Genomic DNA, 21,930 nt, shown 5'->3' with positions numbered 1-21,930 from the left:
ACTCAAGCCTATTTCTTCTCCAAGATATTCATTAGCACTCAAGAACATGATGAATGTGATGATTATATGACACTCATCACCATTCTCACCTATGAATGCGTGTCTGACAACCACTTCCGTTCTACATGCAAACAAGCTTGAATGTGTATCTCTTGGGTTTCTAATCTAAGATTGGAACCTTCGTGGTATAGGTTAGAATTATTGGCGGCCATTCTTGAGATCCAAAAACTCTAAACCTTGTCTGTGATATTCCGAGTAGGATCTGGGATGGAATGACTGTGACGAGCTTCAAACTCGCGAGTGTTGGGCGTAGTGACAGACGCAAAAGGATCAATGGATCCTATTCCAACATGATCGAGAACCGACAAATGATTAGCCGTGCGGTGACAGCGCATTTGGACCATTTTCACTGAGAAGACGGGAGGTAGCCATTGACAACGGTGATACCCAACATAAAGCTTGCCATGGAAAGGAGTATGAATGATTGGATGAAGACAATAAGAAAGCAGAAGTTCAGGAGGAACAAAGCATCTTCATACGCTTATCTGAAATTCTCACCAATGAATTACATAAGTATCTCTATCTTATTTTATATTTTATTCATATTCTAATTATCAATTCTCCATAACCATTTGAATCTGCCTGACTGAGATTTACAAGATGACCATAGCTTGCTTCAAGCCGACAATCTCCGTGGGATCGACCCTTACTCACGTAAGGTTTATTACTTGGACGACCCAGTGCACTTGCTGGTTAGTTGTGCGGAGTTGTGAAAAAGAGTTGAGATTACAATTGTGCGTACCAAGTTGTTGGCGCCATTGATGATCACAATTTTGTGCACCAAGTTTTTGGCGCCGTTGCCGGGGATTGTTCGAGTTTGGACAACTGACGGTTCATCTTGTTGTTCAGATTAGGTAATTTTATTTTATGTTTAAGCTTTTTACTTTTTATTTTCGAAAAATTTCAAAAAAAAATTTATATTCTGTTCTTCAGAGTTTTTAAGAATAAATTCTAGAGTTTCATGATGATCTGTTGAAGTCTGGCTGGCTAAGAAGCCATGTCTAATCTTTTGGACCGAGGTTTTAACTTATCATCACAAGAGCTTGTTGATCTCTATCAATTTTGCTATTGAATGCAGTGATCTGCTAAAGCTTGGCTGGCCATTGGCCATGTCTAGTATTTTGGACCGAAGCTTTCACTGAAAGCTTGGCTGGCTGGTAAGCCATGTCTAATTCCTGGACCGGAGTTTTAGACTAACATTGCATGATTTCTGGAATTCTCATTAAAAATTTTGAATTCCTTATTTTCTTTTTTAAATAATTTTCAAAAAAAAAATATACAAAAAAATTTTATAAAACCCTAAAACCAAAAATATTTTGTGTTTCTGTTTGAGTCTAGTGTCAATTTTTAAGTTTGGTGTCCTGCATGTTTTATTTAATTCATTGCATTTTTTTTTCATTATGTTCTTCATTAATCTTCAAGTTGTTCTTGATGATTTCTTTGCTCTGATCTTTAATTTCTCTTGTTTTGTGTATTTTGTTATTTTTCATATGCATTCTCAATTTGTTAGTGTCTCTAATATGAAAATTTCTAAGTTTGGTGTCTTGCATGCATTGTTTATTTGATCTTAGTTTTCCATGATTAGTTTCATTTTGTTGTTTCTCATCATTAAAAATTCAAAAAAAAATTTCAAAAATTATGTCTTTTCAAGTCAATAATACAGAGAATTGAAGATTCAGAATATGCAACAGAGGAATCACGGAGAAAAAGCTGGGCGTTCAAAACGCCTAGTAAGGAAGGAAAACTGGCGTTTAAACAAAAGGTAGTATTTTGGGCGTTAAACGCCAGAATGGATATCATTCTGTGCATTTAACGCCAAGAGGGCACATGAGGGAAGATTTTATTTTTAATTCAAATCTTTTTCAAATTTTCATAATTTTTCAAAATCAAATATTTTTCAAATCATATCTTTTCAACCATATCTTTTCAAAATCAAATCATTTCCATTTTTTTTACTATTTTCGAAAATCCTTGCTAACAATTAGTGATTTGATTCAAAAATTTCTTCCTTATTAAGAAAGGTTCAATATTTGAATTTTAGAATCATATCTTTTAAATTTCTTGTTAGCCAAGACATTAATTTTAAAAATCAAATCTTTTTAATTGTTTGTCAATCATACCTTTTTAAAACCATATTTTCTCAATCATATCGTCTCAACCACATCTTTTTCAAAAAAAATTATTTTCAATCATATCTTTTTTATTTCTAATTTCAAAATCTTTTTCAAAATCACTTAACCACTTTCTCAATTTTTATTTTCGAAAATCATTAACCAATTTTTCAAAATTTCTTTTAATTATTTCAAAATCTTTTTAAAATTAATTTCGAAAATTCTTCCCCCCTTCTCACATCCTTTTATTTAAGGGACTAACACTCCTCCTCAATGTACAATTCGGACTTCCTCTCTCTATAAGTTCGAATTCTCTCCTCTCTGCCTCCCTCTTCTATTCTTCTTTTCCTTTGACACCTCAAGGAATCTCTATACTGTGACATAGAGGATTCCATACTTTCTTCTTCTCTCTTTCATATGAGCAGGAGCAAGGACAAAGGCATTCTTGTTGAAGCTGATCCTGAACCTGAAAGGACCTTGAAGAGAAAGCTAAGAGAAGCTAAAGCATAACTCTCTGGAGAAGACCTAACAGAAATTTTCAAACAAGAAGAAGCCATGGCAGCTGAAAACAACAACAATGCCAACAATGCAAGGAAGGTGCTTGGTGACTTTACTGCACCTACTCCCGACTTCTATGGGAGAAGCATCTCTATCCCTGCCATTAGAGCAAACAACTTTGAGTTTAAGCCTCAATTAGTTTCTCTGATGCAACATAATTACAAGTTTCACAGACTTCCATTGGAAGATCCTCATCAGTTCTTAGCTGAATTTTTACAAATCTATGACACTGTCAAGACCAATGGGATTGATTCCGAGGTCTACAGGCTTATGCTTTTTCCCTTTGCTGTAAGAGACAAAGCTAGAATATGGTTGGATTCACAACCTAAGGAAAGCCTGAACTCTTGGGAAAAGCTGGTCAGTGCTTTTCTGGCCAAATTCTTTCCACCTAAAAAATTGAGTAAGCTTAGAGTGGAAGTCTAGACCTTCAGACAGAAGGAAGGTGAATCCCTCTATGAAGCTTGGAAAAGATACAAGCAATTGATCAGAAGGTGTCCTTCTGACATGCTTTCATAATGGAGCATCATAGGTATCTTCTATGATGGTCTGTCTGAACTATCCAAGATGTCATTGGATAGCTCTGCTGGAGGATCTCTTCATCTAAAGAAGACGCCTGCAGAAGCTCAGGAACTCATTAAAATGGTTGCAAATAACCAATTCATGTATACTTCTGAAAGGAATCCTGTGAATAATGGGACAAATCAGAAGAAAGGAGTTCTTAAAATTGATATTCTGAATGCCATATTGGCTTAGAATAAAATATTGACTCAGTAAGTCAATATGATTTCTCAGAGTCTGTCTGGAATGCAAGCAACAACAGGCAGTACCAAAGAAGCTTATGATCCTGAGAACCCAGCAATGGAAGAGGTGAATTACATGGGAGAACCCTATAGAAACACCTATAATCCTTCATGGAGAAATCATCCAAATCTCTCATGGAAGGACCAACAGAGGCCTTAACAAAGCTTCAACAACAGTAATTGTGGAAGAAATAGGTTTAGCAATAGCAAGCCTTTTCCATCATCTTCTCAGCAACAGACAGAGAATTCTAAACAGAGCCACTCTGACTTAGCAACTGTAGTCTCTGATCTATCCAAGACCACGCTCAGTTTCATGACTGAAACAAGGTCCTCCATTAGAAATTTGGAGGCACAAGTGGGACAGTTGAGTAAGAGAATTACTGAAACTCCTCCTAGCACTCTCCCAAGCAATACAGAAGAGAACCCAAAGAGAGAATGCAAGGCCATAAACACGTCCCACATGGCCGAATGCATAAAGGAAGGAAAGACAGCAATTTTCACTGAGGAAGACCTCAATAGACGTCCACTGGCCTCCAAGGAGTTCCCTAATGAGGAACCATGGGAATCTGAGGCTCATACAGAGACCATAGAGATTCCATTGAATTTACTTCTGCCATTCATGAGCTCTGATGAGTATTCTTCCTCTGAAGAGGATGAAGATGTTACCGAAGAGCAAGTTGCTAAGTACCTTAGAGCAATCATGAAGCTAAATGCCAAGTTATTTGGTAATAGACTTGGGAGGATGAACTCCCCTTGCTCACCAAAGAACTGGATGACTTGACTAGGCAGAGATTACCTCAGAAGAGACAGGATCCTGGAAAGTTCTCAATACCTTGTACCATAGGCATCATGACCTTTGAGAAGGCTCTGTGTGACCTGGGGTCAAGTATAAACCTCATGCCTCTCTCTGTGATGGAGAAGCTAGGGATCCTTGAGGTACAAGCTGCAAGAATCTCACTAGAGATGACAGACAATTCAAGAAAACAGGCTTATGGACTTGTAGAGGATGTCTTGGTAAAGGTTAAAGGTCACTACATCCCTGCTGATTTCATAATCCTAGACGCTGGGAAGTGTATGGATGAATCCATCATTCTTAGCAGACCCTTCCTAGCCACAGCAAAAGCTGTGATTGATGTTGACAGAGGAAAATTGGTCCTTCAAGTGAATGAGGACTCCCTTGTGTTTAAAGCTCAAGGATCTCCCTTTGTAATCATGGAGAGGAAGCATGACAAACTTCTCTCAATGCAGAGTCAAATAGAGCCCCCACATTCAAACTCTAAGTTTGGTGTTGGGAGGCCCCAACCATGCTCTGAATATCTGTGAAGCTCCATGAGAGCCCACTGTCAAGCTATTGACATTAAAGAAGTACTTGTTGGGAGGCAACCCAATCTTTACTTATCTATGTTAAATTTTTATTTTTCATTGTTATTTTATGTTTTCTGTAGGTTGATGATCATGTGAAGTCACAAAAACAATTGAAAAAGAAAAAACAGAATGAAAAATAGTATTAAAAATAGCACACCATGGAGGAGAAGCTTACAGGATAGCAGAATGGGCGTTAAACACCCAGTCTGGCACCATTCTGGGCGTTTAACGCCAGAAAAGGGCACAGAGCTGGCGTTTAACGCCAGAAAGGGGAGAAAAGCTGGTGTTAAACGCCAGAAATGGGCAGCAACCTGGCGTTCAATGCCAGGATTGGCAATCAAGGGGGCGTTTACACGCCAACATGGTGCAGGGATGAGAAATCCTTGACACCTCAGGATCTGTGGACCCCACAGGATCCCCACCTACCTCATCTCTCTCTCTTCTTCACACCTTCCCATAACACCCTTTCCCAAATACCCTTCACCAATCACCTCAATACCTCTTCCCCAAAAACCCCTCACCTATCAAATCCTACCCTCTTCTCCATAATCTATTCACCAATCCACATCCATCCATCATAAAACCCCACCTACCTCACCATTCAAATTCAAACCACCTTCCCTCCCAAACCCACCCATACATGGCTGAACCCTACCCCTGTCTCCACTCCTATATAAACCAATCTTCAATCCTTCATTTCCACATATCACAAACACTACTTCTCCCCCTTGGCCGAAACTTCCACCACCCTACATCTCCCCTAATTCTTCTTCTTCTACTTTTTTCTTTCTTCTTTTGCTCGAGGACGAGCAAACCTTCTAAGTTTGGTGTGGTAAAAGCGTTGCTTTTTATTTTTTCATAACCATTTATGGCACCAAAGGCCGGAGAAACCTCTAGAAAGAGGAAAGGGAAGGCAAAAGCTTCCACCTCCGAGTCATGGGAGATGGAGAGATTCATCTCAAGGGTGCATCAAGATCACTTCTATGAAGTTATGGCCAAGAAGAAGGTGATCCCCAAGGTCCTTTTCAAGCTCAAAAAGGGTGAATATCTGGAGATCCGACATGAGATTCGAAGAAGAGGTTGGGAAATTCTCACCAACCCCATTCAACAAGTCAGGATCTTAATGGTTCAAGAGTTCTATGCCAATGGATGGATCACCAAGAACCATGATCAAAGTGTAAACCCGAACCCAAAGAATTGGCTTACAATAGTCCGGGAGAAATGCTTAGATTTCAGTCCGGAAAATGTAAGGTTGGCATTCAACTTGCCCATAATGCAAGGAGATGCACGCCCCTACACTAGAAGGGTCAACTTTGATCAAAGGTTGGACCAAGTCCTTATAGACATTTGTAAAGAGGGCGCTCAATGGAAGAGAGATTCAAGAGGGAAGCCGGTTCAACTAAGAAGGCGTGACCTCAAGCCCGTGGCTAGGGGATGGTTGGAGTTCATCCAACGCCCAATCATTCCCACTAGCAACCAGTCTGAAGTTACTATAGACCGGGCTATCATGATCCATAGCATCATGATTGGAGAGGAAGTAGAAGTTCATGAGGTTATATCCCTAGAACTCTACAAGGTGGCGGATAAATCCTCTACTTTGGCAAGGTTAGCCTTCCCTCATCTCATTTGTCACCTCTGCAATTCAGTTGGAATTGACATAGAGGAAGACATCCTCATTGATGAGGACAAGTCAATCACTAAGAAAAGGATGGAGCAAGTAAGAGAGCCCACTCATGGACCTCAACAAGAGCATGAGGAAATTCTTCATCATGAAATCCCTGAGATGCCTCAAGGGATGCACTTTCCTCCACAAAACTATTGGGAGCAAATTAATACCTCCCTAGGAGAATTAAGTTCCAATATGGGACAACTAAGGGTAGAGCACCAAGAGCATTCCATCCTCCTCCATGAAATTAGAGAAGACCAAAGATTCATGAGGGAGGAGCAACAAAAGCAAGGAAGAGACATTGAGGAGCTCAAACACTCCATAAGATCTTCAAGAGGAAGAACAAGCCGCCATCACTAAGGTGGACCCGTTCTTTAATTTCCTTGTTCTTATTTTTCTGTTTTTTGAAAATTATGCTTTATGTTTTATTTATGTTTGTGTCTTATTACATGATCACTAGTATCTAAGTGTCTATGCCTTAAAGCTATGAATGTCCTATGAATCCATCACCTTTCTTAAATGAAAAAATATTTTAATTACAAAAGAACAAGAAGTACATGATTTCGGATTCATCCTTGAAATTAGTTTAATTATTTTGATGTGGTGACAATACTTTTTATTTTTTGAATGAATGCTTGAACAGTGCATATGTCTTTTGAATTTGTTGTTTATGAATGTTAAAATTGTTGGCTCTTGAAAGAATAAAGAAAAAGAAGAAATGTTATTGATAATCTGAAAAATCATAAAATTGATTCTTGAAGCAAGAAAAAGCAGTGAATACAAAAGCTTACGAAAAAAAATTGGCGAAAAAAAATAAAAGAAAAAAAAGAAAAAGAAAAAGCAAGCAGAAAAAGCCAATAGCCCTTTAAACCAAAAGGCAAGGGTAAAATAAAAAGGATCCAAGGCATTGAGTATCAGTGGATAGGAGGGCCTAAAGGAATAAAATCCTGGCCTAAGCGGCTAAACCAAGCTGTCCCTAACTATGTGCTTGTGGCGTGAAGGTGTCAAGTGAAAAGCTTGAGACTGAGCGGTTAAAGTCGTGGTCCAATGCAAAAAGAGTTGCTTAAGAGCTCTGGACACCTCTAATTGGGGACTGTGACGAGCTTCAAACTCGCGAGTGTTGGGCGTAGTGACAGACGCAAAAGGATCAATGGATCCTATTCCAACATGATCGACAACCGACAGATGATTAGCCGTGCGGTGACAGCACATTTGGACCATTTTCACTGAGAGGACGGGAGGTAGCTATTGACAACGGTGATACCCAACATAAAGCTTGCCATGGAAAGGAGTATGAATGATTGGATGAAGACAATAAGAAAACAGAAGTTCAGGAGGAACAAAGCATCTTCATACGCTTATCTGAAATTCTCACCAATGAATTACATAAGTATCTCTATCTTATTTTATATTTTATTCATATTCTAATTATCAATTCTCCATAACTATTTGAATCTGCCTGACTGAGATTTACAAGATGACCATAGCTTGCTTCAAGCCGACAATCTCTGTGGGATCGACCCTTACTCACGTAAGGTTTATTACTTGGACAACCCAGTGCATTTGCTGGTTAGTTGTGCGGAGTTGTGAAAAAGAGTTGAGATTACAATTGTGCATACCAAGTTGTTGGCGCCATTGATGATCACAATTTCGTGCACCAGTCAATATTCTGACCAACACGTAGGGTGCGAGTTGGACATGTTTTTTGTACATCCACAAATCTATAATACACTTCAAATATCAATATTCAACCAAAACACCACTTTTGTCTCCATATTAAAAATAATTTCGGTAAAATCAAAGGTTAACTATTTTTAATGTTGAAAATATTTACAATAATTAGTATTTGTTTTAAATAATTTGAGTTGGTTGAGTAGTCATCTCACTCGTCCACTTAAGGAAGTATTAGGGTTTCCAATCTCACTTTGTGTATGTAACAACTCATTGGCTAGCGACAGACCCTTAATAAATGGGGTTTCAATCCGTCGTAGATCAGTTTTCGGCTTGCCAAGTTAAAAAATACGGTGAAAAAATAGTATTTATTTTAAAAGTAGAATAATTCTCATTGATAGCAATACTTGTGGAGATTTGTCTTTGTTGAAATTTAAATGTGACAACTTTATTTGTTGGTAGGGTTGGAAGTGAGTTGAGTTGAGTCGAGCTAGACCAAGCTCAAGCTCAACTCACGAAAATTAAGCTTGGCTCATGGCTCAGTTCATTAACAATCGAGCCTATTTCGTAAGCTCAAACTCGGCTCAACGAAAGTTCACGAGCTGGCTCGAGCTCACGAGATGGCTCAAATAATAGGAATATAATCTATAATTCTATATCAATAAATTATAACTTATATATATATTAAAAATATTTTTAAAAAAATTTAATATATTGTCTATCTATTAATTATAAATTTTTTATTTATGCCCTACATCAAAATTATATATAAAAAATTACTATAAAATCTTAAATAATTAAAAATATTAATAAATATGTAAAATTATATATTACTATTATATATATATATATATATAATCGAGCCAGCTCACGAGCTAATGAGCTGAGCTTATCCAAGTTGAAGCTCGACTCATTTAATTTATGAGCTCAAATCCAAGTTCAAACTCGGCTCACTAGCTAGCTCACAAGTTCAGCTTATCGAGCTATTAATGAGTCGAGTTCGAGTTGGCTCATGAGCTGGTTGGACTCACTTCCAACCCTATTTGTTGGTATCATAATCATTCATGAAGTCAAAATAATATGATCAACGTTATCGGTTAATATTTCATATTTTATGACATGATTTTCAAGTTTCTAAATTTATAGACTTATGCATGTCATAATAGAAGCTATTAGATTGATTAATATTCCCTAGTAATATTACCAAAACACTATTGTTGAGTATTAGTTTGTGTGAAAAGAAACCATAATAACTTTTGTTATTCAATATATAATTTATTCTATTAGAAAATAAATTATTATCCCTAGATTGATAAATGTCTTTTCTCTCATTTTTATACCAGTTTATTTGAAAATGATTACTATTAAAGAAAAACGAATGACTACACTATCTTATAATATGATGTAAAAAATAATTTTTTATTTTAAAATTAATTCAGGTCAATAAGATAAAATTAAAAATATTTTTTAGAAATTGATTAATAACAACTTACCTTTTTTAATTTTAATAACAAAAACAAAATTAGTTAGGAACAAAATATTTGGTATTTAATAATTTCAATTAGCAAAAATTAGGTTAAAAATTAATTATAACTTAATAATTGTTAAAACATATATATCAGTACATAAATAATAATATCTAATATATAATTTATTTTTTTTATAGAACTAATGTATAATTTATTGAGGATTAATTTATTATCTAATTTTTTTTATAAACATTGTAGTATGTAAAAATAATGATTTTATTTTTTATTATTATTTAAAAAATAATTTTTTATTATATAATTAAATTAATTAATAACCTTTATTATTGTTTTTCTACCAAAAAATCATATTTCTACTATTTATATATTTTTTAATACTAATAAATAAGTAAGTATTTATACTATTATACTTATTCTTCTAGATAATAGTTTAAATTGTTTATTTCATATGTTAAATAATATAAATTATATTTTGTATATTAAATTTATTAATTTACTCATATTAAAAAGAGAAAATTTATGTAATAAATTATATGTTATAAAAATTAGTTAATTTATACATAAATTAACTTTATTTAAAAATAAAAAAATAATTTATCATATATAATAATTCTTGATATATATATATATATATATATATATATATATATATATATATATATATATTAAGAAGATGATCTATTTTAATTATGTGAGTGATTATTATTATTATTATTATTATTATTATTATTATTATTATTATTATTATTATTATTAGTATTATTATTATTATTATTATGTTAGTAAATAATATTTAAGACTAAAAGAGAAAATATTAAAATTTTTTTAGTTTGATTAGAAAATTATTTGTAAGCATATTCAATTTTTATATCCGACTTTTATATATACTAACTGTAATAATATTTAATAGTATAATATTTGTTACAACAATGACTCAAAACATTAACTCAAGGAGCAAGATTAATCTAGGTTCATTGCTCGAATTTTAAATTCAAATTAGGTTCATTATCTTATGACTCAAGATAGATGAAGTCCATGTATCCCATTTCAAATCGACTCAAATTAAATTTTCGTTGATAGTTAGAAATGATAATGGATACTCGTGTGGGTGTGGCAAACTTTCTTTCTCATTCTTTACTTCTATTTTAAAAAAATACACTCCGTTTTCTCTCATCTTTGTCGTAAGTTCCTATTTAATTATCTCATTAGGAAATGCAGATACCCACAGTTACCTATGGATATTCTTTGATTTTTTAATTAATAAAAAAAGTCATAATATAATAATCATAAAATAATCAATTTAATATAATTCAACACAATTCATAATATATTCATTATGAAAATAACATTTCAAAAGAAAAGAATATAAAAACATCTTCTAATAAATTACATAACATAATTTTTTAGAGCGAAACTGAACAATATAATGACAAATTTAAGAGGCAGAGAAAATGAGTTAGAGAGAAAAAGAGAGAAATACAAAATTGAGACTACGGATGAGTCTAGAAGAAAAAATGTTCGAATTGAAAGAAAAAATTAGGATTACTAAATTTAAATATATATGTATATAATGGGGTAAATCGGTAATTTTATATTTGTGTGATTTTAACAGGTCCTATGGCCACTAAAAATTTGTTGTAGTGTGAGGAGGGTAACTATGTTCCATTCTCCGTCCATTTCATGTGAATAAGTTTCCACCCATGAAGATTTCACATTTTTTTATTTAGTCCCAAATCAGGATTATTCCTGCAAATATCTATTTGGCTGTTTTTTTTTATCATTTTAATTGCTACTATTCATTGGTTTGTAACATGTAACTATTTCAGCCACTTAGTTCCTAGATAACCAAAGTCTATGCTATATTATTCTTATAAAATCACATATATCTTTAGCTTGTTATAACAATATTAGTTAAAGATAAATGGTTAAACACTAAATGAGCTACATTTTTCATATATATATATAAACAATGACTAATATTATATTTTATAACTTGTGAAATTATATTATAAAATATTAATAAGTTTAGATTAAAAATATAAATTGAAAAAATTTAATTATAAAATTTAAATATCTTTATTTTTAAACTGCATAATTTAATAATTTTTTCAATTTCTATACTAATAATGTTAATTCTTCTAACTTTTTTAGCAAAGTTTATCACCAATTTCACATCCAAAAGCATTATATTTTAGCAAAGTTTTTTTAGTTGTAATTTTCCCATGTTACATTTAATTTAATTTATTTAATTTTATCATTTTTTTCTCATACTTTTTATTGGTTTTAACTAATTACATTGTCTATACTAATTAATTCTATTAAGAGCTTGACTTTCACTTTTCATGATCTATTAAAGTAAAAAATTTGATTAATAATAAAAATATTTAATATACAAATATTGATATTCAAATAATGGAAAACCTACTAAGATATAGCTTAACTTTGTATATTATTGAGTATGACTATGGGTGTGTTTGTGAAACACGTTGGAGAGGATAAAGGTGCGTTTCAGTGCTTTGAACGTTGTTCTTTGATGTTTGGCAACTTTTCTTCTCTGAACGCCGACGTGATTCTGCATCCCAAAAACTCGTTCACTAGAAGCAAGAAATTATAGCTTCTGCGTTTACTCAACGCACGTTTAGAGGTTGTTGCTAGTTATTATTGGTTTTTCCATAATTTTTTTTATATAAATACTGAGAATATTAAAACAATTATTTTAATTTTTGTGCATTGTTTACTATTTTAATTTTTTATGATATATATTATTGTTCCTATTAAAAATGATAAATTAAATAAAAAATTAATTATAAATAATAATAAAAATATAACTTGTAAAAAATTAGAACCTAAAATAATAATAAAAATAAGATTATTAAGAGTACTTAAAAAGAGTACTAAAATATATTATTTTATATATTATTTTAATTTAATAAATAAATATTAATTTTTATTATAAAAAATACTTAAAAAATTGTCAATTTTTATATGTTATTTTTAATTTTATAAATAAATATTAATTTTTATTATAATAATAAAAAATTATAATATATTAAAATAGAGTACTATAAAAAATATTATATAAAAAATACTAAAAATATATAAAAAATTAAATATATTTAAAAAAATAATATTATAATTTAATATTATATTTTTTTAGTAATTAATTAATTATTTATCTAGAAGTGATTTTAACTAATATTATCCAAACAATATTTATTTTATCAAAATCAATTTTAGTAAAAATTGCCAAACATAAATCATATTGGCACAAACTCACTTTTAATCAAAATCAATTCTACAAAATCACTTCCATTCAAACTCCAGTTTGCCCAACGTGAATCCAAACACACACTATAACATTATAACTTTTAACATCTCATGATCACACTAAAAATTTAGGCGCTATCTACTTCTACCTCTTTAATTTATAATTAATTTATTTTTCAAAATCTTTAACTAGTTAATCAAATCTCTTTTCGTTGTAATTAAAAATCAAATTACTTAAAATTACGAATTAACAAAATCATAAGAATCCAATTTTCTTTAAAATTTTTAAAAGTATTCAAGACGTATCTCTTTTAGTAAAGTTAATCAAATCAAAATTATTTTAAAAATTATAACCAAAACTCTTCAAATTCTTAGAATTGAAAAATTCCGACAAAATCTCCAATAAAAATCGGAGTATACCACCCTTCACGGTTCACTCAATTCAACCTCTACGCAACTAAATCAGCATTTCAAATCAATATTTCCAAATTAGTCATTCAAAATCAATCATTATCAATTTCAATAAAAGAAAACCAAATTCAACATATTCAATCAATTTCACGAGAAATTCAGAAATCAACAAATGAATAACAAAATCTATCACAACTTCAACCACAGTAGAAAATCATTTGCATCACAGGCGTTCATTCATTTGCATTAATTCACCAAACTCATCGGGTATTCAAGCCCAAAATATTTTAATTTTAAAACAATCCCCTACCTTGATTAGCTGCAATTTGCATAATTAAACGCAATAAATCCCTTTTTTCCTCAGCCAGCAACAGTAACAGCTGCATCCGCAGTTCCGTTTACTTTTGTAACATCAGCAACAGCTTTTATTTCATCCATGCAATTACCGAAATTCGACCCTAGAACGTTAACATCGCGAAATTCTCAATAACTGATAACCAGAATGCTAGTAGTGATAATTTTAGAACAGGGTTAACTTATTGCAACAAAAGAACGAAGCAACGGCCTCCGAACTGACTTGACAGCGGCCAAAAGCTCCGGTGGTTCAGCCGCAACCTTAATTTTGACATGCAATTATCAGAACTCAACCCGCACTCAGGAAGAACGACGAAACAGAATCGCAGTAGCTCCGACGGTAACCCTCAGTGGCGAGAACTGCGGCGAGGGGCTCAACAGCGGTTGCTGGCCCCAGCAGCGGCAACAGAAACCAAAACGGGACACAACTCTAGCAGTTAAGTAACAGCCCAACGGTGACGGTAGCAGGTTTTGATGGCGACAGGGGCTTCGGCGGCGACGCAGGTGGCTTCCTTCCTTTCCCGTCACGTCGTCTCGCTCTCCTCAGGCTTCTCCTCCGGCAGCAGCGGCTTGAACGGCAGCGGTGATGGCGGGTCAACGTCATTTCCTCCGCGACGGCAGTGGTGAAACGGTGACGAAGGTGACACTTAGCAACTCCTCTCAGCGACGGTGACGCGGACCTCACGACAACGATGACAGAACAGGACTCGATGGAACGGCAACGACGAAGCCGTCTCCCTCCTCGTGTTCGGTCTCTCTCGCGTGTCTCCCTCTTCCCTCCGTGACAGCGACGGTGACGGCGGCGCCTAACCCTGTTGGCATCATCCTCTCTTTCCCGTCTCTGATTTTCCCTTTCTTTTCTTTCTTTCCGCGGTGGGTGGGTGTGTGTTTAAGGTAGTGAGGGAATGTTAGGGTTAGGGTTTTAATTTTTGGGAAAAAGGATAGTGTAGGTATTTTTAATAGAATTAGGGGGTAGAGTAGTAATTGAATACTAAATATAATACAATTTACTTATCTTAAAAAATACTATTTATTTGTTAACTTGCAAATTATTTTCAATTGAGTATTCTAATTTAAAATTAAAGATAAACAAATTAATTTGCCTACAATTTATAAAATCAAACTAAAATCCCAATTATTTAAATTTAAATAGTCGTAACCTCATTATTTTTACATTTTTAAAACTTTAAATTATAAATAAAAAAAATACTCAATAATTACAAAATTAGATAAACCTTAATTTATTTCAAACTCAATTTATTAAAACCTGATTCAATCACCCTTAATAAAATAATTTCTAAAAATCGAACTTTGACCCATTAAAATATATCAAAACTAAATCTTAATTTAACTTCAAAAAATTTAGATCTTACAATGACAAGCTTTTAACATGCACATTGAATCAAAACAAAAAAAAATTAAATAAAAATATACTCTTTTTTTGATGTTGAGTCCAGTAATACCTGCATATTTTTTTATTGTATTTTTTATTCATAAATCAATCATAATATATAAACTAATTTCTTAATAGATTGTGGTTTCAAAATATAGTTAAACAAATAAAATTAAAACAAAAAAAGAAAGCTTCAAAAAATAAACCTTTTTTTAATCTTTATAATAAATTAGAATATTACAATATTCAAAAGTCTAAAAGATATATATCTAATTCTATTGCTAGAAATTTTAGATTATACCATAAAATTTTTTTCTTTATATCACCAAGTATTTTTTAATTATCAATATAAATAAGATCAATAACATAAATAATAAAAAATAAAAAAAAATAAATTTTAATCATAATAGCACTTAAAAAGTTAATTCTAAATTTAATCTAGATAAAAGAAAAATGAAAATTTTATATATGATAGAAAAAGTAAATATTGGATAAATTATATGAAGAATAACAAAAATATAAAATAAATTAAAAAATATAAAATATAAAAACCATTGTTATTATCTTTTAAGTGAAAAACTCAAAAAAGTTAAAGACCTGTAAAACCTACAAAATAAAAGTGCTAAATATAGTTTAGTAAAATTAAAAAAAATTAAAATTAATATAAAAAATTGAATGAAATATTTTAAATAATTTTATACAAATGAAATTCTTTTTTATTTTAAAGGATCTTAATTTTTTTTGTAGGAGCAAAATATCAAAATTCAATTGAAAAAATAAGAAAATAAATCATATAAAGGCTTAAAGAATAATGTTAGAAGATAAAAAATTATTAAATATAGAAAAATAAATAAAAAATAAAATACAATATTATTTGAACATTCTAAAGAGTGAAAGAAAATAAAATAATCATTTAAAAAATGAAAGACATGAGGAGTGTTAAATAATAAATGAGAATTTAAAATTATATATAAATAAATTAAAATGATGTATTTAATGTGATTTGAAAGAAAAATTTATATTACTCAAGTATAATATAAGTTTTATTATTTTGGACGGAATAATATTAATTTTAATTTATATATTATTATTTATGAGTATTAAAAATAAACTATGTTTGTATTATTAGTAATTTTCTGACCTTCTTCGACTTTAATCGTGATTATGCCTAAAAGCTCGTCCACCTTATTAGAAACAAATGTAATTTAATCAGATTCTATCTGATAGTGTTATACATTGACATAATTATAGGAGAATTAACTTTAACGAATTAATAGTACAGATCAATCATGTATGACTTCTAATGAAAATAATATATTCAACATGGATGTTGTTTGTTAGGTAAAAGATAACAAATTGACAAAAAAAAAAATTCATGGGTATATTCATTTTAACAAATATTCTTCTATCTAACACTATAAAAAATACACTGGCCACCCTGAATTACTATAGGTCTAACTTCCATCGGCAGTCGTAGAATTCCAAAATTCTATGGTATTCGTCAAACAAATAATCAATGAAACCCATCTATGCCTTCTCATTTTGAGTACATTTATACATAAAAAAAAAATTATACATCAAAAAAAAAAGAAAAGAAGAGTTGAAATAATAAGAGCGATAAAAATGATGATTCTTAAAATTTTGTTTGGCCATCTATATATAGAAGACCAGAAGACCATGATTATCTAACAAAATTAATTTGTATTTATTGCATTCAATTTGAATAAGTAAAAAATTATCTTATGGCTGGTCTGTAATTCACATGATTTAAATTTGATTTAATAGATATTATTTGATTTGATTTGATTTAATTATTAATTAAAAACATCTCAATTACTTATTTTATTCATAAATTTATTATTTTAATAACTAATAAATTAATTAAATTAATTAATTAATACACATAATTAGTATAATCAATTTATTTCTTTTAATAAATTAAAAAAATACTATCAGAATATTAAAAAACTAAATTAAAAAATATTACCAAAATAAATTGATATTAATGATTATAAATTATGTAATATTTAAATATCTAATCAATTAGTTGATATAATTAATTTATCGTAGCAAATTATATTTAATGAATTAAAAAAATAAATCAAGAAATACTCTTAAAAATATGCCACATTAACTCCATCATTAAGTGTAGAAATTCGATTTTTTTATAATAAAATAGATAACTATAATGTAAGAAAAAGATAAAAATATTTATATTTTGAAAGCTTGTACCAAACAAAATATAATTTCTTGTAAAAATATCTGACAAATCATTTAAAATAACAATTAATATAGATTTTTTTAAAAGATAATTAAGGTCACTATTCTTTTAAATAAAAAGAGATGTAATTATAATTATATAATCAGAGAATAAAATGCTAATAATTTAATTTTATTAACATTTTAATTTAAATATATTTTGATGATGAGTTTAATTCTTTTTTTTTTCTTCAAATGAAAACTCCCATACTCTAATCACCTTCGTCATAGCCATAAGCCCATAAGAGAGTAAGAAAACATGTAAATTTAATATTTATTCATTAACATGATAAATTTGTGCATAAACTTAATCAAAAGTATACATTTTTAGATAAAAAATGTAAAACCGAATGATAATATAAAACATATCAGACGGAAAAATTAAAAGAATAATTTATTTTTATATACTAATAATATAATATAATTCTACAAAGTTAAACAATTAATAAAATGAAGCTCATATTAAAAAATGCTAAATAATAATAATAATAATAAGAAGAAGAAGAAGAAGAAATGATGTTGTTGTTTTAGTCTTTTAGTCTTCGTTTGTGGCCATCGTGCTTTTTTTTCTCCCTTTGCTTTTTTTTTAATTATCAAAATTCAAATCATAAAAAAATAAAAAATAATTCAAAAAAATGAAAATAGTGAGATCAATAATAATTATACAAATTAAAATATATAGAGAAAAATAAACTAATATAGAATAAAATTAACATGAGTATATTTTATCATTAAATAAACAAAATTAACATAAAACCAAATTATACCTAAAGAGAAAAAAAAGTTAAAATAACAAAAGTGATAAAAAATAATTTTTACAATTTTAATTTGTTCAGTCATCTTTATATATAGAAGACTAAACAACATTGAATTTCTAACTAAATTAATTTATATTTATTGTATTCAATTTAAATAAGTAATAAATTATTTTATTTTATTTAGTCTATAAATTTACATATCATAAAAATCAAATCAATTAATTAATATTTCATAATCTTAAATCGTATGATACTTAAATATTTAACTAAATTAATTAGTTGATATAATTAATTCATCGTAATAAATTATATTTAATGAGTTAAAAAAATAAATTAAAAAATACTCTAAAAAGCATGACACGTCAGTTCTATCGTTAAGAAAAGAAATCTAATTTTTATATAATAAGATAGATTAGCATGTGTTTCGACCCTAAATGACATTTAATATGATTATTTTTTAAAAAAAAATCAGTTAATAACTTTTTAATTAAAAAATTAGTAAAATAATAAAATAAAAAATTAATGACTCTTAAATTAAAATAATAGAATTCACATACAATGTGAGTTACAAATTTAATAGTAATTAACTCCCCGTTTTAACATTTTATTAATTTTTTCCATTTTAAAAAATTCAATTTTTTTAGTTAGACTTTTTAACCGTTTTTGAAGAAGGCAGATTATTAAAAACATAAATGAGATACAAGTCTAGAAAGGGAGATGTCAATTGAGTTTTTTTAACCAAAAGGAGGACGGATGAAAGAAGCCTTCTTCCATTATTTTTATATATTTTTTAACCAAAATTTCTCTTACTTTATTGCATAAAATAATTACTCAACTCATACGAATTATGATTATCAAATACAAGAAAATTTAAAAACAAGAAATTAAACTAACTAATCAAGTATATTCCATTTCATTTTTTTATAAAAAACAAAGAGAATAAAAATGAACTATTGACTCTATGTTGAATAAAAAATAGTTGTTAACCTAAATAATAATAATAATAATAATAATAATAATAATAATAATAATAATAATAATAATAATAATAAGGTTTAATTACTCTGTTGGTTCTTATAGTTTTGTGAAATTTTCAATTAGGTCTTTATACTTTTTTTTCTTTTTAATTGAGTTCCTGTACCAATTTTTTTTTAATTAAGTCTCTCTTAGTAGTAATTGGCTTAATTTTATAGGGATCCAACTAAAAAAAATTGGTACAGAGACCTAAATAAAAGAAAAAAAAAAGTATAAAGACCCAATTACAAAAAAAAAAAATTTTAGTGCAAGGATTCAATTAAAAGGAAAAAAAATATAGGGATCTAATTGAAAATTTCGCGAAACTATAGATACCAACAGGTTAATTAAACCTAATAATAATAACTGAAATTCTTGTTGACCATGCATTACATTGAATTAATTAAGCAAAGATCACTTTAGATACTTCAAGAAAATTTTAATAATTCAACTACGTAGTTTGAACTTGTTGTGAAGTAGTGAGATAGATGATGCTATGCCTCCACAACTTACGCTATAAAAGCATCATGAGTGAGGTGACACTATCACACACTACTATCACAAAATGGAAGAAGCAGATTTGAAGCTATATACACTTTGGTATAATCCCTATTCTATGAGTGTGGTATGGGCCCTTAAGTTGAAGGGTATAGCATTTGAGAACATTGAGGAAGATCGCTTCAACAAAGTCCTCAACTTCTACAATAATACAACCCTGTTTATAAGAAAGCACCAGTGCTTGTTCATATGGTGGAAAACCAATTTGTGAGTCCATGCTCATTCTTGAATACATTGATGAGTTATGGCCACATAATCCATTGGTCCCTCATGATCCTTATCAAAGGACTCAGGCAAGGTTTTGGGCTAAGTATGCTCATCAAATGGTAAGCCTTTTTATTAGAAGCTCGTATATATATATATATATATATATATATATATATATATATATATATATATATATATATATATATATATATATATATATATATATATTAATTCTATATTTATTTATTATTTTTCAGGTTGATAGTTCATTAGAGAGCCTTTGAACTAATTAATAAATTAACATTGTGTAGTATCCTAATAGTAATTCTCTATTTGCTAGTATTCTTATATTTGATTCAATTTGTGAATTAATATTGTTGTTGGGGTCAATGCCTTAAAGTTTGTTGCAGTAGTTGTGCCACTATTTTACATATACAGTGCTGATGATGAAGAGAAGAAAAAGGCCATAGAGAAGGTCCAAGAACAACTAAAAGTTGTTGAGGATCAATGCTTTTCTGATGAGAAGAATTTCTTTGGCGGAGACACTATTAATATGGTGGACTTAGCTTTTGGATCAGTTCTCAAATTTATCGAGGCTCTGGAAGAATTTAATGACTTGAAAGTTATAGAGCCTGGGAAATTCCATCACTTACATTCATGGTTTAATGATTTTAAGGATGTTCAAGTTATCAAAGAGAATCTCAATCCCAATGATCAAATGGTAGCTTATTTTAAGGTCGTCAAAGAAAAGGTGTAGCCATATGATGAATCACCTACGTACCAAATACTACCAATTATTAATTAATAAGAAGATGGATCCTTTCCTTTATATTTTTATATTTCGTTAGTTGCATTGTCATCTTCGTCTTCAGTATTATTGGAAATAATAAATGCTTATGTCGATGATTGTATTTGTCAATCATAATAATAAAAATAGGGTTGATTGTATTAATATCTGCTGTGTGATAATAAATCTAAGTTGATATATATTTTTGGAAAAATTATTCTAAAGGATCGTTAAAAAGATTTAATTATTAAAAAGAATTTTTAATATTAAAATTATTAAGAAGGACTAAATTTTTTTATAATATTTAAGAAGAAGAACCAAATTTTTTATAAAAAGATAAATATATTCTTAACTATTTTTTTATTTATTTTTTATAATCTTTAATATATGCTGCTGTTTGATTCTCAACGCTATATAGATATGTATGAATATTCACTTGAGATTAATTAGTTAATTAATTTTATAAAAATTACTCTAAAAATTGTTAGGGAGATTTAATTATTAAAATATTAATTTTTAACTATTTTTATTTATTTTTTATAATTTTTATATTAACAATTTTTATTTTTTCTAAAATTTTAGTAATTTTTATTATTTATTTATTTATTTGTTTTTTACTTTTATGATCTTTTATCTTTTTTTTTTTTGGTTAGATAAAGATCACAAAAATAAAAATATAAATAAAAATAAATAAATAATTAATAAAAATTACTAAAATTTTAAGAAAAATAAAATTTATCAACATAAAGATTATTAAAAATATATTTATCTTTTTATAAAAAGATTTGGTTCGTCTTCTTAAATATTATAAAAAAATTTGATCTTTCTTAATAATTTTAGTATTACATATCCTTTTTAATAATTAAATTTTTCTAACTATCCTTTACAATAATTTTCCCTTTCTTTGTTCACATACATGTATTTTGAGCTAAGTAAGTACGTAGTAGTTGAGATTTGTTATTTAATATTTATCTCCATTATATACGATCGTTTTTAAATTCTAAGAATATAACTTTGAAGAAATATTATACAAATAACTTATTGAGGGTGTGTAATTTTTATAATATTTTATAAAATAATACTATTATATACACTTTAAAAAGTATTAAAAAAAAATTCTTCCTACTTAAAAAAGTCACAGAAATACCAAATCAAACATTAGTTGTTGTTGTTTAAAAGGACGATGCCAGAAACATGTTTGACT

The 21,930-nt window shown here is 29.3% G+C and overlaps 1 non-coding gene and 1 pseudogene across 1 annotated transcript; one reads left to right on the top strand and one right to left on the bottom strand.

Moving 5' to 3' along the window:
- Nucleotides 1–3,131: 3,131 nt before the first annotated feature.
- Nucleotides 3,132–3,239, bottom strand: LOC112781255 (small nucleolar RNA R71). The gene has a single exon (XR_003192042.1). It is a non-coding gene; the product is annotated as a small nucleolar RNA R71 (small nucleolar RNA).
- Nucleotides 3,240–19,739: 16,500 nt separating this feature from the next.
- LOC112778816 (probable glutathione S-transferase) lies at nucleotides 19,740–20,696 on the top strand (annotated as a pseudogene).
- The last annotated feature ends 1,234 nt before the right edge of the window (nucleotides 20,697–21,930 follow it).

Source organism: Arachis hypogaea, chromosome 19, assembly GCF_003086295.3.
Source record: "Arachis hypogaea cultivar Tifrunner chromosome 19, arahy.Tifrunner.gnm2.J5K5, whole genome shotgun sequence".
In the NCBI taxonomy this organism is placed as follows: Eukaryota; Viridiplantae; Streptophyta; class Magnoliopsida; order Fabales; family Fabaceae; genus Arachis; species Arachis hypogaea.
Note: the sequence above shows the minus strand (reverse complement) of the source record. Positions and strands in the feature narration are given on the sequence as shown.